The following is a 15,209-nucleotide window of genomic DNA, read 5'->3' as shown; positions in this document are numbered from 1 at the left end:
CTCTTTTAGGTCAGGAATGTGTGTGTGTTTTTTTTAATCCTGTTTCTCCATATTCCCTGCACACACACACACACACACGCACAGACACACTCATGCATTCGGTAAAAGTACAGTAACTCAAGGTGGACACTTCCACCAAACGTACAGGTGGACATTTACTGTAAAAGGCTTTTAATGGATCCTACTACGGGAATGAAATATTCACTGCATTTCTTGGGAAACATTTAATTAAATACATGAATATTTCAAAGGATGTCCTTCTTTAAATAGTTCAGGAACATCTGAAAGATAGACTTCTGTCCATGCAGAGAGAGAAGGAGAGAGAGAGAGAGAGCAAGGAAAGTGAAAGACGGACTGAAAGAAAGGCAGTGGAGTGGAGGGGGTTCGGTAGAGAGGTTCCTCTAATGAATATTGGGGTGAATTAAGGACTTAAGGGAAGTTAATGGAAGTCAGACTTGTACTGTAAATGCGTCCGTATTCAGCTCTTACATCCTGAGTGTAAAATAGGAGCCTTTTCAGAAAGAGCTCTCTGCAAATGTTGAATTAAATGACGGTCGTATTCTATTTTTATATCCTTTTTATTAGGACCATATTTAGAGAGGTGCAATCAAGTTTTAGGTCTCTCAGTGGATAAGGAAAGGCATGTAAATGATAAGATGTCAAGATGGGGGGGATAAAAAGCACTCCACTTTCTGTCACAGCAACACACACACACACACACACACACACACACACACACACACACACACACACACACACACACACACAATGTATAATGTAATATAATGTAATCCAACATAGTCACGCAGCCTTTACAATACAAGCTTTTAAGACTGGAAGTAATTTGTTCTCTTGAGACCGGAGATGATTTTTTTTTTGCATCACAAGTAACTGTTAATTACATCAAATAATTTAGAAGAAGTCAGTCATAGTCAAATGTGTAAGCATTTACATAAACAATGCACTTTTCTGTCTGTCATCTCCCAAGATATTTAAGATACATTATCGTCCCCTTAGGGAAGTTTTTCTTGGGCTTATGCATGACTGCATCATAAAGCATTTATCTCCAGACACACTTCGCAGCATCTTTACAATCACTCACACATAAAAGATAAAAAAAAGATAATAACCAGTAAAGTAATACCTAACATAGTAAGTAATTTCTAACATTCCTGTTGTTGTTTTATGATGAGATAGACTGGATGAAAGGTGTTGAATTAGCACTGTGGATGGTTTAGCAGTAATTAATGCAGAGATACAGATACCTGGGGGCTATTAGTTGCTCACATTGTCACCTTGGAGTAAGTCTGACAGGCAGGCAGTGAGGAAAAAAAAAAAAACACAATCTGCCTCGAATCCTCAGAGGCATCGCTGTAACATTTTCACACTCATTATCGTCTTCTGTGTGATCAGTGTGTGTTATCAAGAACTGGTCCTGCTGGTGCACAGGAAACTGAAAGGAGATGCATGCTTCTTTTTTTGTGTGTGTGTGTGTGTGTGTGTCTTATTCAAGTAAACAAAGTCTCTCCTGCAGGTCTTTTGTTCAGAGTCATTTGCACCACACCTACATTTGCAAGCGTTTCTTCCTTATATGGTTGTGACTTCCTGGTGCCCGTAGGCTCGTGGAACAGGACTGATAGCTGCAATGCAGTCTGACCTGTTTCTGTCACCTGTTCTCCATTGTTCATTATCGTCCTCAGTGGCCTGAACTAAAAAGAAAATATTTACATCTTATTCATATTCAGACGAAAACCCTTTTATTTTGGATTAATAGGAAAAGAGAGCTTCGCTTGTTCGCATCAGAATTGTGCAGAGAAAATGAAAATGAAAGTATCTCGTTCAGCTGTGAGAAAAAAATGCACTTCATTCATGACACATGTCAAAAGCAGATTGATGTGCACCAGAAAAAAAACAAAATTCAAATTTTGATATTTAGTCTCAGATTTATCAGCGCGTCATTTGCAGCGCGGTCCTCTGTGTGGGTGTGTGTGCGTTTTCCCTTCGGTTTTACTGATTATATGTTAATGAGCCCGTGTGGCAGATTTAGCAGAAGGATAAAGGGTTTAAAAAATGGATGCAGACCTTGTGCTTCCCAAAACAGAAGCCCATTAAACAGTACCGGCAACATTATTACTTAATCATATGCCTCATGCAAGGCCAAGGAACAAAGACACCTTCTACATTTCATAAAGTTTAAAGTGGTCAGACTATATAATAACACTTTGAAGGGAGCTTTCAAGGGTGTGTGTGTGAGAGAGAGAGAAAAATGTGTGTGTGTGTGTGTTTTTTTCCACATCTCTCGAGAGTTTTATGTGATGTAATTTATACCAGTGGAGCTCAGTTTATTGAACTAATAATCACTTTGATGACTCCTCTCGCCAGGTTTTAATTAATTCTGTCAGCAAAATCAACCGAACGCAGACCTGATTCCTCCGCTAATGTGTGTTGTGGAACGTTCTTCTTTCTAACATCTCAGAGAGACTTTATGAAGACATCAGCCGGTCTTATGTATGATCACATTTCACTTTAAGTTCTCAGCTTGTCTTTTGGCATGAGATCCCTCGCTGTTTTTCTCTGGATGCCAAAAACAGGTCAACAATGCCGCTTTTTCCAGCCTCTGGCATCATCTATCCTAAAACTCAGCTCCTATTAAAGTTCAAACAGCCTTATAGGACCCATCCTTTTTTAAAAGCTAATGAATTCTCTCCCCTTCATCTCGATGACTTGTGTCAGTTGGTTTATTTCTCTAGATCAATATTTGCCTAAGAATAAACACTTCCAGTGTGCAGATGAGAGACACAGAGTGAGAGAGATGGCTCCAGCCTCTGCTGCCAAGCCAGATTTGGCACTCAGAGCTCTGCCAGGGGCTCTTGTCTGAGGCTGCTTATTTTCTGTTCTCCCTTTGTTTTGGCCCGGCTGGCATCTCCATAGTAACAGCCATAGAGTGGCGAGTCTGGCTGCACTCGGTACTGTATGAAATGGAGTGATAGGGAAAGGGCCTAAGAAGAGAGAGAAAGGTAGAGTGATGGTATTTGATTTTGGTCTTTACAACCAGAGCAATCAGTCGACTTGGACACGGTTTTTGGGAAAGGGGGCGGTGGAGAAGGGGTTATGATGGCTGGAAGAGTGCGGAGGAAAGCAGCGGGGCAGAGGTTGAGAGGAGGGGGGGTGGGGGGAGAGAGGGGGGTTAAAAATGCCTGTGGTTTCCACCGTTATCTCCCAGACTGCCTTGTTACCGTAAGCCAGCTTTGAATAGGCCGAATTAGCAGCAGCCATCCGGAGCTGAAAGAATTGGGGTGAGTCAGCCGGTTTACTGCACGGACAGCGTTTCTTTCATTCCTCCCCTTCTCTGGACTGCTGCGTGCCCCGTGCTCCCTCTCTGAGCCAGTCTCTGCGTGGCTCTGTCAGAGTCTCTCTCTCTCTGCATATCTCACTCTCTCCTCTTTCATTCTCCAAATGATAAAAGTCCTGCTCGGCTTTATGCTGTTTCAACAAGCTACAAAGGGTTTATTTCATTCTTTTACTTTCTGTAAAGCTAAACATGATCATGGAGTTTTGTGTTGATAATCTAATCTAAGAGTTCATCAGTTTGACTAAGAAGAAACAGTAACATCAATTAATCAATTAATTAATCTATCAACATTTCAACATTATATCAAAATGAATTGCCAGCTATTTTTATAATTACTACTTGTCTATTGTAAAAAAAAAGTTGTTAATAAAGCACAAATGCTAAATATTTGTTGGTTCCAGCTTCTCAAATGTGACCATTTACAGCTTTTCTGCATTACATCATTGTAAATGGAATATTCTTTTGGACAGAAAATACAATCTGAAGAAGTCACCTTGGGCTCAAGGACATGATGATGTGATGGCCAATTTTTTAAAAATATTTTTGTGACATTTTATTATATAAAAACTAGAAGTTATTTCTATTAAATCTGATAAATCTGGCAAAGTACAGCTGAGCCTGAAGAAATACAGCTGATGCTGATGGATGTTCAGATAAACAATATACGACTGAGCCTGACAAGCTGAGTCTGAAAGTGCTAAAATATCCACCACATAGAGGATAAATCCCCTCCATGTAGATGGTAAAACAACATTTTCTCTGGCGCCATCATCAGGCCAAGCTTTTTTTTTTGCCCCACTAGTGTATTACAGCCTCTTAGGGGGGCATGATTAGCATGGCTATGCACTTTAAGTCTTGTTAAGTAATTAAATGAACATTTTCCTTAACGTCGTCCCTGTCACGCTGCTCGCCTCTCGCTGTGCTCGGCATTTAAATTCTTCTCTTATCTCTCTGTCCTTTAGAATATTTCTTCCTCTGTCCTCATATTTCTTTTGCCGTCGTTCTTTTCAGTTCCTGTTTGTGTTCCTCCATCACTTTCTTCCTCCACCTCTCCTCGTTGACCTTGTTCAACCTCTGCCATGTTGCCTCTCCACACTGTTAATGCGGGAAAAAGATTAAAAGACTTTCAGCACAGCGTGATTTGTTATAAGAAGCTGTTTAATTAGAAAGCTGAAATGAACAAATCTCCGGTCCTCAGACAGTGTTGACAAACTCTCAGGTGTGAGACACACATGCCCTCTTCTATTAAAACTTGGCCCGTATCGATAGAACCGCCGTCTGAACGCTCCGGTGGCGGGCTCTCTCTCTCGGTTGTCTCCTGAAGCAGCCAACAGCTCTGTCAACATTGGCTCGCTTAATTCACACACTCAGTGGGGGAGACATCATCTCGTCCTGCAGGAGACCACAAACATCAAGCTGATACCAGCAGCTGAGAGCGCGAGCTACTTCAGCTACTTCAGAAAAGTTACCTAGCACACACACAGATTCACTCGTCCCTGTGAGTATTTTGTCTCACCGCAAAAGGAACTTGTTTACTACAAACTGCAGCGTCTCCTTGAGATGTGACAAATATAAAATCTACAGTTTAAAGCTGTCTTATTTCTTGAAACAATCCTTTGTACAGATGTACAGATGTAGTAGAAGCAAAATATACATAAAGTGTCAAAAGTAAATTATGCAGACCACTCCCTTACATGTAAGCTGTATTTTAATGTTTTAGCTGGTTGAGATGGAGCAAATTTAAACAACTTTGTGTAAAATGTTTTAATGTATTGTTATAACTTGTAATTATAGCTGTCAAATAAATGTAGTGAAGTAAAAAGCACATTTATCTTTAGAATATAATAGAAGTAGTGTAAAATGGAAATACTCAAGTACTTAAGGACAGTACTTGAGTAAATGTTACTTAAAAAAAGCATTGTTATAGTCATGTTGTTGATTATAAATCTAAATGTGTGAAAGTTGCTTTCAGGTGTTGTCACGCTAACTTGAAAACCAAATCAGTTTGTAGAAATGTGGAACCGTTCTGTAGATGTTGTATCCAAGAGAACTCAGACTCATGTTTTGTTTTGTGAAGCAGTCACTGCTGCCTTTGGCTCAGCACAGAGCTCCATTTCACAGGTTTTATCAAGAAAACTTCACCAGTCGTCCGTCATTTGAGCCAGGGGGTATGGCTGTGTGAGATTACATGTCTGGTTGCTCTGGCTGAATTTGGCACTTATGTATCACAATGCTTTGCTTTGCTTCACTGTGGTGAAAACACATTTGGGAGAGCCATGGCAGCATCTCAAATTCATCCCCACAACTGTTGCAGCATCTCTTCTGCTCTCTTGTCACACTTTTGCTTTGTCACCTCAGTGAGTGTCGTCACTCTTGCTTCGTGACCACGAGCCGAAGGCCGTTTAATACGCTCTTTTTTGCGAGAAATAGATGCTGTTATGACTCTGCCTGAATACACATGTGGAGCTCCGTGCCTTTGTTTGTGACGGAGAAAGTGAGCACAGTTGTGTAGGTGCATGTGTGTGTGTTAATAGGTGACAATGTGTGTGCATCGGAGCGTGCTCGTGTATGTGTGAGCAAGCGTTTTTTTCTGAGTGTGTGGGGATGACTCAGAGCTGTTGCTGGCAGCTAAGGTGAATGTGTTAAGCCCCTCGGGCTAGCCAGTTGATTAGAAATGTGGTTTGAGACGATAACTGAATCAGCGTCTTTCCTCGGTCCGACACCATTTATTTTTTAGAGATTATTTTTAGTCAATAAAAGGCGTTTTTTTCTCCCCAACCGCAGCTTTGGTCATTCAGCACATTGACACAGTAGCATTATTAAAAAAAAATACATTTCTTTATTGTTATTTTACAAAAGCGCCTTCAGGTTACTTCAGCTCCAGTGAAGAGCTACTACCTTCCAGATGCCAGCTGACAGTTAAATTTGACGTTTGTCAGTGTTATGTATTGAAATATTGATTCACAGACACTAAGAATAAAAGCAACACTCTGAAGCGGCTTCAAAGTAGGCCTACAGGACTGAAGAGAGTAAAAGCATACAGTATGTTAAAGCCAGGCAAAGTCAAACTTTTGATTTATCAAACACCTAAAAAGGTTTGTGGTTTCCTTCTTCACAGAGAGGAGAGACAAGAGGCTGTAGTCAGTTTGGGCTACAGGTGGATTTAATGGATTTCATTGGTGATTGTTTCAGTAGTAGAGCCGCAACAATTAATGGATTCATCAATCAGGCGATCCTCAGAAAAAGAATCGGATATTTTGATAATCGAATAACTGTTTTCAGTCATTTTTCAGCCAAATATTCTCTAGTTTCAGCTTCTCAAATGTGAGGATTTCCTGCTTTTCTTTGTCATGTGACAGCAAATTAAAAATCTTTAGGTTTTGGACTGTTGGTTGGACGAAACATGTAATTTAAAGACGTCACCGTGGGATCTGAGAATTTGTGAATACAATTTTTTAAACATTTTATAGACTTTAATGATTTAATGATCAATTAATCAATAAAATAATCAGCAGATTAATCGATTGATGAAAACAATCGCTACACCTGCCTGCGAGGTCGACAGTGTGTGTGGAGGTGTTGATACGGCGTTGAGATGGAAACCGTGTCTTTAGTCATACTTGGGTATAAAAAAGACTTACTGAGCAGAATAGTGGATCATAGAGCAGAAGTGTGTGTGTTCATTTTTGTACAAGTACTTTTGTTTGTCTTTTTCTGCTCACTATCAGAATTTGTTGTAACCGTTTAGGTCAAACTGACCCGAGGCCACAGGGCTCCATGATGGACACTTACAGCCATTTATCAAGCCCACAGTAAAGGATGTTTTAAATTTTTCTGTAATTAAAGACAACTGTGATTAATAATTGTGATCACAGTGATTTATTTTGGAGCAGAAACACACCAGTCTGTCAGCACAAAATTTGGAATCTGCAGCCTTTTGGTTATTAGTAAGTCTGTCTACCTCCAGGCCAACCTGCCTCCTATGGTTTGTTTTTCTCATGTTTTGCAGCTACACCAACGCTGTCCTCCACACACACACACACACACACACACACACACACACACACACACACACACACACACACACACACACACACACCAAACACCCACTCTCACATTGTTACAGTGTTTTGAGATTTTCTTTTGCTTGCTTCGAAACTAAAAGCCCCCATTTCTCACTCACTCACACACACACACACACACACACACACACACACACACACGGAGTATAAAGAATCTTTCAAATATACAACCACAGACAGCAAGCCAAACTCCCACTCACTCCCCAGCACGCTGTGGAGGAACGCCTGAGTAATGTCTCACATGAATGTGTGCCACGGGGAATCAGCAGGGCTTTCACAACAACATATGTTTTCATGTAGGGATTGGAGAATGAAGATCTCTGGAGGAAAGCTTGCGCCTCTGCCAGCAAACAAAGGGGGCACAAGTCCAAAGAGATTTACAGGGGCTGCAATGTCATTGATCACACAGAGATGAGTCCCAAACTGAAGTTAGGGTTCTAAGGACCGAAGTCTGGAAGTAAAAGACCTCCAAGTCCATTTTATCACCTCAAACAAATATCCTGCACATCCTTGCTGATGATGATGGTGATTTCTATTACGATCACACTGGCAGGCAAACTAATATACAGCATGTATTCCTGGTGTCTTCCATACTGGATGCCAATAAGCAGATTTTTTTTTTTTTTTTTTTTTTTTAGGATTTCACCAAATTGATTATTATTTTTATTCCCAGTGAAGAGTGTCCTTAGTGTCCTTTTACAGTTAGTATGTCTTCACAAAGGCATTTTAATCTTGCTTCACACTGTGATGTATATAGGATTTAAATTGCCTAAATAAAAACACATCAAACAAAGAAATACAGTGAAATATAATACACATTATTATATGCACCATAGGGGTGTAATGATATGCATATTCATCCTGAACTGTCATGATACAGACGTCACGGTTCAATGCATGCAGTTGTACAAAGAATACGCTCTGTGACCCAAACAATTACTGTCAAAACAGTTTAATAATCCACGAACTCCAACATGCGGAACAATAATTCACAAAGAATGTTTTGGCAGCGTACTTCTTAGCTGTAGCATGCTCATGTATGTATGCTAACTGGCTTAGCCAACGTAGCCTGGTTATGGGGGTTATCCTGGTTACCCTGCTGTCAGAATGACAAACAAGAGACCAATAACACTGACCGAATGTAACACTGTTACTAAAATATGCTCAGCACAGAAAACAAAGTGCTAAATGTGCTAACGGACACACACAGACAGCACTCACTGTTGTTGCTGCTCTGCTAAATGTGCTAACGGACACGCACAGACAGAGCACTCACTGTTGTTGCTGCTCTGCTAAACGTGCTAACGGACACACACAGACAGAGCACTCACTGTTGCTCAAAGTTTAAAAAATAAACTCTGAGTTCTCCTCCCACCAGTAAATGGCTCCTGATCAGAGCAGAATTTGCTGTGACTTGAGGGTGTTATTTGTCCTGAAGCTCCGGCTCCGCTCCCGGCTTTCTTCTCCAGAGCTCCCGGCACTCAGCAGCTGTCTGTCCCTCTGATCCATACGGTAACATTTTGAAACATCTCACACACTCAGACTAAGCGCTGCAACATCGCTCATAGTGTATCTGGATAATTTTTCATGCTCTAACATACAGCAAGCGAGTAATCATTGCAGCTCTAAATCCTTTTACTTGCGTAATACCTCTAAATAATTTCTGATATCCTTGTATTTACTTGTAGAGTGTATTGCTTACATATTTTGACAGTTGCTTTCAGATGAGAGTATTGTGGTGGCTTTACCAAATCCCACATGCGGGGGTGTCCTGCAGGGGTGCAGCAGGTAAAGACAGGTAGGAAGGATTATAGAAGACAGCAGCATATGAACGCTGTAGGTGGACAGATGGGTACAATACTAGTGATAAGCAGCTACGCTGGATCCCTGGACAACCAGAGAAGCAATCTGCTCTTGTTTTTACCTTAGCTGTGTGCATATAGCGCTGACTACACACTCACACATACACACCATGGCCACCGCCAGGTGTTTTCTGGGATCCAGCAGTGAAGTCAGGTTGACTGTGTGCAAATAACAAGGACATTCACACTTTTGTAAAAGGTTATTTCAGTGCTGCTTTGTTAAATATACAAAAAGATATATATATATCATTATATGTTTTATAATGCCAAGTAGTCTTGTTTTTCTCTATGACATCATTAGTACAGTCAGTACATAAAGCTAACTGAGGCTGACTGAAGTGCCAGCATGAGTTGTCTCTAGTTTGACACTGCAGTGGTTGTGGCTGTGCGTCCTTTAAGTTTATGTGTGTGGACTTCTGCTTAAGTATGTTAATGCGTGTGTTTGTGTCCACAGGCCCTGGCGATCCTTCATGTGAGTTTGTGCAGAAAGTGTAGTGTTCTTGCTAATACACAATAATCATTGTGTGCTTGTGGGTTTGCCCCTTTTGTGATGGGATGATGGTGAGCTGCGCTGATGGTGGTCATATGTACCCATTTGACCTCTCATTGCAGCAAACACAAAGGGAAAGAAAGAGCAAAAGAGTTGGAGGACACAATGTTCTTTTCAAAGTGACCTTAGTTCTTTTTACATCCCAAAAAGACTCAGAAACGTTTCTTAATATGCTGGGAAAGGCTTAGCTGCCAAAGCTGAAGCACAATTCATTTTAGAGCACCGGTGTAATCATAGGAACAGGCTCTGTACTGTTCTTATTATGTGGCAACACAATTTAACAGCAAGCCAAACTCCGTCCAACAGATGCATGAGAGTCAGGGATCATCTTAATTGCAGATTCATGAATCAAGAGTGAAACTGTAGAAAAACACAACAAAAAACAAAAGCAATTCAATAGTGTTGAAGCTGGTGCAATGACAAGGTAGCTATGGCTTGCTACTACATACTACATGAATTTCAAATAAACCAAGATGTCTGAATTTATGGTATACATGTATATTAAATTATAATAATGCACTTGCACTTTACATGATATAGTTCTCACAACAGACTACATTGTATTTTAGCTAATAGCACACCAGGTACGCAAATGTTACATCTCAGCAACAAAACTCACACATATCACCAAACACAATTAGAATGTGAGGTTAAATAACACAGGCGTAAACAAAAGTATGGCAGCAGGTAGGATATCTATCTGCTCCTTGGTCACATGAAGAACTACTTCCTGTACAGACAGTGTACCTCCTGCTCAAACAAAACCACCACTAGTAGGTGCTAAAACACCACTGAAAAGCCTGGAGCAGGACAGGCTCAGTATACCAAAGTTACTATCAACGCTCTTCACAAATAATTCAGTTCTTATTCTCAAAGGTATTTGTGTCCAAATCCCAGAATCCATTGCTGGAAGTCTTCAAGGCTTCTGGCTTGTACACTACATTAGATCAGTTCTTTGTGCTGTAATAGACCAACACCTGGCTGTTTGGGCAAAAGAAATACAATTGGCACACAGCACAAAGGTATGAACAAGATGCAACTATACCTGACTGCAATAAGAGCAGAAAAAGAGAATTTATTTGAGCTCTGGACTATTTCTCTCAGTCTTTTCAGTCCCCTGCTGTAGTTGTCCTTTTTTATAACCTCCATGTACCTGCTCATTTATCTTCCTTATTCTGAAAGCAGCTCATCTATACTTTGAAACCACAGTCATTTTAGAGAACAAGGCATATACAGCTATTTTAGCTGTAGCACGCTGCGCTCTGAAACCAGGGCCGGTATGTAAATCTTAGAAATCAATTACACTGCCAGAGGCATGTAGGTGCCGGCGGTAATTTTGTCCCAGAAGCAACAGGAGGCAGTTGAATGTGGCCTAAATCTGTTAGCATTTAGAGTTTTTTGGATTACACCCAGTGTGACAATTGAACAGCTTAGAGCTTGTGAATATTAGTATTCACTTGTTGTTGCTGCGGCCGGCCCCCGCATCTATTTTTGGCAGAGATAGCAGTGCTGGAACAACGTTGTGGTGGTATTCATTATTCCCTGGGTACTAAATAAAGACACAGTACACTCTCTTTATGTTTCTCCCTGGCTTTATCTGCTGTACTCTATATCTCTTTAAAATATACAGTATGTATTTTTATGGTTTCTCTTTCTCTTATTCTCCAGACACTCAGTGGAGTATCTGTTTTCTGTTCTCAGGTCTGGCCAAGAGGCCATTGACCTGCATATGTTGGAAAGTGCCTTTTCAAGTGTGCAGTGAAAAGCTGGAGTTTTGATCTGTTATGCATAGAGAATAACGTTTCAAAGCCTGTCTTTGTCTCATACTCATATTCCTCTCTTCACTGTAGTGCACTTCATTTTCATTTTCAGCTAATTCAGCTATTAAATGCATAGGAGGAAGGACGTACGATTGAACTGCAAAATAAAAGACTCAAATTCACCTTTCCTTTATTCAGAATGAACCTCACATACTTTGACAGGTATTGATGATTCAAAAGGTATCTTCAGTCTGCAGAAATTACTACACAGTGTACATTTAACTATATGTAACCTTAATGACGCACACCGTCTAAATGAACTACAGCAACAACATGTGTACCAGCTAGCTTCAGGAAAATGTTTTCAGGCTCTACATTACACAGGATGTGTTTCATCACTGTGGGAGTCATATATACTCACCAACATCCCTAAAAGAAGTCTGGTATGATCCTCTATTTGAAATTTTACAATGGATATCGGTAAGAAAAAAAATGAGTTAGTAGTGTGATTCAAAGCGATATTATGGCATTTGTTTGATACACACATGTATGGTAGGTTTGAATGAATAGCTTGCACTGGTCATTAGCCTTTTTCTTTATTTTTAGTCTGTGCTGTCACTGATGAAAAGTTCCTTGTTCCCACATAGTGATTTGGGGAATGAGGCCAGGGTTTCCATGGTGATGCTTGTAACCTAGTCTGTCTCTGAGGGTCTGAGGATTGTTCCCCATTGTCCTCCGGAGAAGAGAGGGAGAAAAGAGGGAAGAAATTGAGAGAAAGAGAGTTGGTCACAGCTCTGCTCGAGATATACAAATGAGAGATAATGTACAGTACATGTGTGAAATGCAGACCATTGTTATTGAAAACGGTTTTTCGCAAATGTGTGCAGAAAAAAAACAAAAGAAAGGCTATAATTTGATGCACTGTTGTATAAAAATAGTGCATATTATCCAATATTATTACCAGAAAATGTTAAATCCAACCAAAATCACTTCTTGGGATAATCATAAAACACTATTATGAGGCAGCTAAGATTGAGAAGCTATGCATCCCAAGTAATCAAAATAACTCGTGGGTAATTATCTTATTTCGTTTTGGTGCCCAAGACCTTATAACTTCATCCAACTGAAGCTCACCAGGGCAAAATGGAAAGTGAAGTCGACTTCAAATAGCCTGTGCTGCATCACCTGGTCCCCAGGTGTTGATGAATCCCCTTTCCAATCTCTATAGCTCACAAAGGCCTGCTAAACTATCCATTACTAGTGACACGCTGCTGAAGGTTTTGCTCTGAGGCAGAGGAACCTTCTTCCATTTTGTATACACGTCACTCTCTGCTAGTTCTCTTTAAATGGCATCGGTTTTATCTAACACATTGAGATGAATATGCAATATTTTGAGTCTGGTTACAGATGGCTGAGGTGTGAACATATGGAAATGAAGCTCCCAGACAAGACAGCAGTTGTAGCTGATCTACTTGTTCTCGTCTCCGATGTGTCGACTATCGGTGTTTTTCGCCAGCCACGGCGATGCTAATTGGAAATCTAGTCTTATGATGTCTCATAGTAACACAGCATTCAAAAGATAGAGATATTACTAATACATTTTACAGTGATTTGAAGAACAATGAATGAACAATGAATGATTTTTTGTATTGTGATTTTATCTGCTTAGAAGAGACAAACATTAAAGGAAAGATAAGGCCGAGTCTGGATACGTGCTGAGGTGGCTTCCGCCTCATTATATATTCTGGAAGGAGTCATCCTTGGAGAAGTTTTCACAGATGCCAAAAAAGCAGCTCATTGTTCAAAGTGAATCCGGCAGTGATTGGATTTTGTTTGAACAAAAGAAACGCTTCATCAAAGTTGGATTGTCATTATTTTCAAAGAGACGGCGCGGAAAGTCTCATTTCCCCTGAGAAGGTGGAGAGACCAGACTGTTTTCTCTCAGTGGACTATGACTTGTAAGCTGCTTAATGTTTGTGTCTCACACAGGAATTTGAGCCTGAATATTATCTAATAGTATCTAATTACTATGTTTTTAGCACTTAATGGTTTTTCAGAAGCAAACGTTTGAATTCTCATCCTGAATAAACAGAACAAGTTTTCATCATTCACATCCCGAGGTAGTATAGAGAAGCAATAGGCTAATGTTTGCGCTGTGACTCTGTGTCAGGTCTTCACTTCAGCACTGGAAACACTTTCAGTCTTTTCCCTGGAACACAATCCTTATCTTAGTTTATGTTAGTTTTCCTAACTGAAGTTGTTGCCTTCAGTTGTAGCCTTTAAAGGTACACCTGGTTTTGTTGTAGTGCATCTAAGTCTTCAATTTTCCTCCCTGTTGATTCAATTCAATTAAAATTCAAACAACTTTATTTTTCCGTTTGGAACTTCTTTTGTGAAGAGAGTATCGATGCACACAACCGAACAAGCAAATCAGTCAAAAAACGTTAAAGCAGCATAACATTTTTTTAAAAATATTTAAATAGCTCTTATAATTAAAAGACATCATTTAAGTGTTAGTGTGTGAGACAATCTGGTTATCCAGCTAGACCCAGTTCACCAGTTCAAAAGGCGGATGGAGGCTTTAATGAAGCTTGCTGTGGTCCGCCTGGTTGTGAATACCAGAGATCTGTAGCTGAGGCCTGAGGGGAGAAAGCTTTATTGATCATGCAGACAGTGTTTTGTATTCTTTCGGCTCCTTTGTCCCTGGTGTGTTTTCCCGAAAGTAATAAAAATTGCAAATAGTTGATTGAAATTTGAAGTTAGAGTCTAACGACATCACCGTAGTTTACTTTCTAGATATGAGTGAAGACAGTCGTGCTCTCACAGAAAGCAGAGTAAGAAATAACACAACAATTCTGCAATACACGATTTAATACCAGTGATCAGTTCCAAGGAAATAGTGTACCCTCTGTTTAGTGAGACAGGAAGCAGATGACCATGTAGCACGCCAAACCAACACCATGCATAAAACCATATATCTCCATGACCCCAATACTCGGCCTCAACTCACTGCTTGTGTGTGTGTGTGTGTGTGTCTGCCTGTGTGTTAAATCAATCATTACCACCTAGTGTCTGCTGACAGCTTTAGTATCAACTATATAAGATAAACATTCAGCAATCTGTTGATCTGTCTCCCTGGGTCGTAGCTGTCCATCTTTTATTCAGAGCCATCATTCTTTTATTCTTATATTTATCTTTGAAGTCTGTCTGCCCCCCCGCTGAGTCCCACACAGCATGGAGGAGATCCCAGCCATTTAGTTTATTCAGCACACATCAGTGTGACGCTGCGGATGGTTGACATTTCAAATATTTCTGTGACTCTGATCTGTGTTGACTGTTCAAGCGTTTACCAAGAGGTTGAGTTATTCTTTTATCTCACATTTTGTCCATGTCAACTCTGGTTAAAGCTACTATTTTACAATTTCTTCACCTAGCTTACACTTTGCACCAGCGGCAGGTGGTGAAGAAGTTGTAGTTGTGGATGGAGTGATTGTTGGCTCTAGTTAAAGTTTGGATTTATCTCTTTCTGTGCAACTTTTGCTAGTCACATATCTGATGCCTGATATTAATTTGGGCAAACACAGATGGGGTACACTTCTTGCA

General features: G+C 40.3%; 1 protein-coding gene across 2 annotated transcripts in view; it reads left to right on the top strand.

The window, feature by feature from the left end:
• usp43a (ubiquitin specific peptidase 43a) overlaps positions 1 to 15,209 on the top strand; it is a 100,370-nt gene that overhangs the window by 19,798 nt on the left and 65,363 nt on the right. The window lies entirely within an intron of this gene.

This window comes from Thunnus albacares, chromosome 3, assembly GCF_914725855.1.
Source record: "Thunnus albacares chromosome 3, fThuAlb1.1, whole genome shotgun sequence".
Lineage (NCBI taxonomy): Eukaryota > Metazoa > Chordata > Actinopteri > Scombriformes > Scombridae > Thunnus > Thunnus albacares.
Note: the sequence above shows the minus strand (reverse complement) of the source record. Positions and strands in the feature narration are given on the sequence as shown.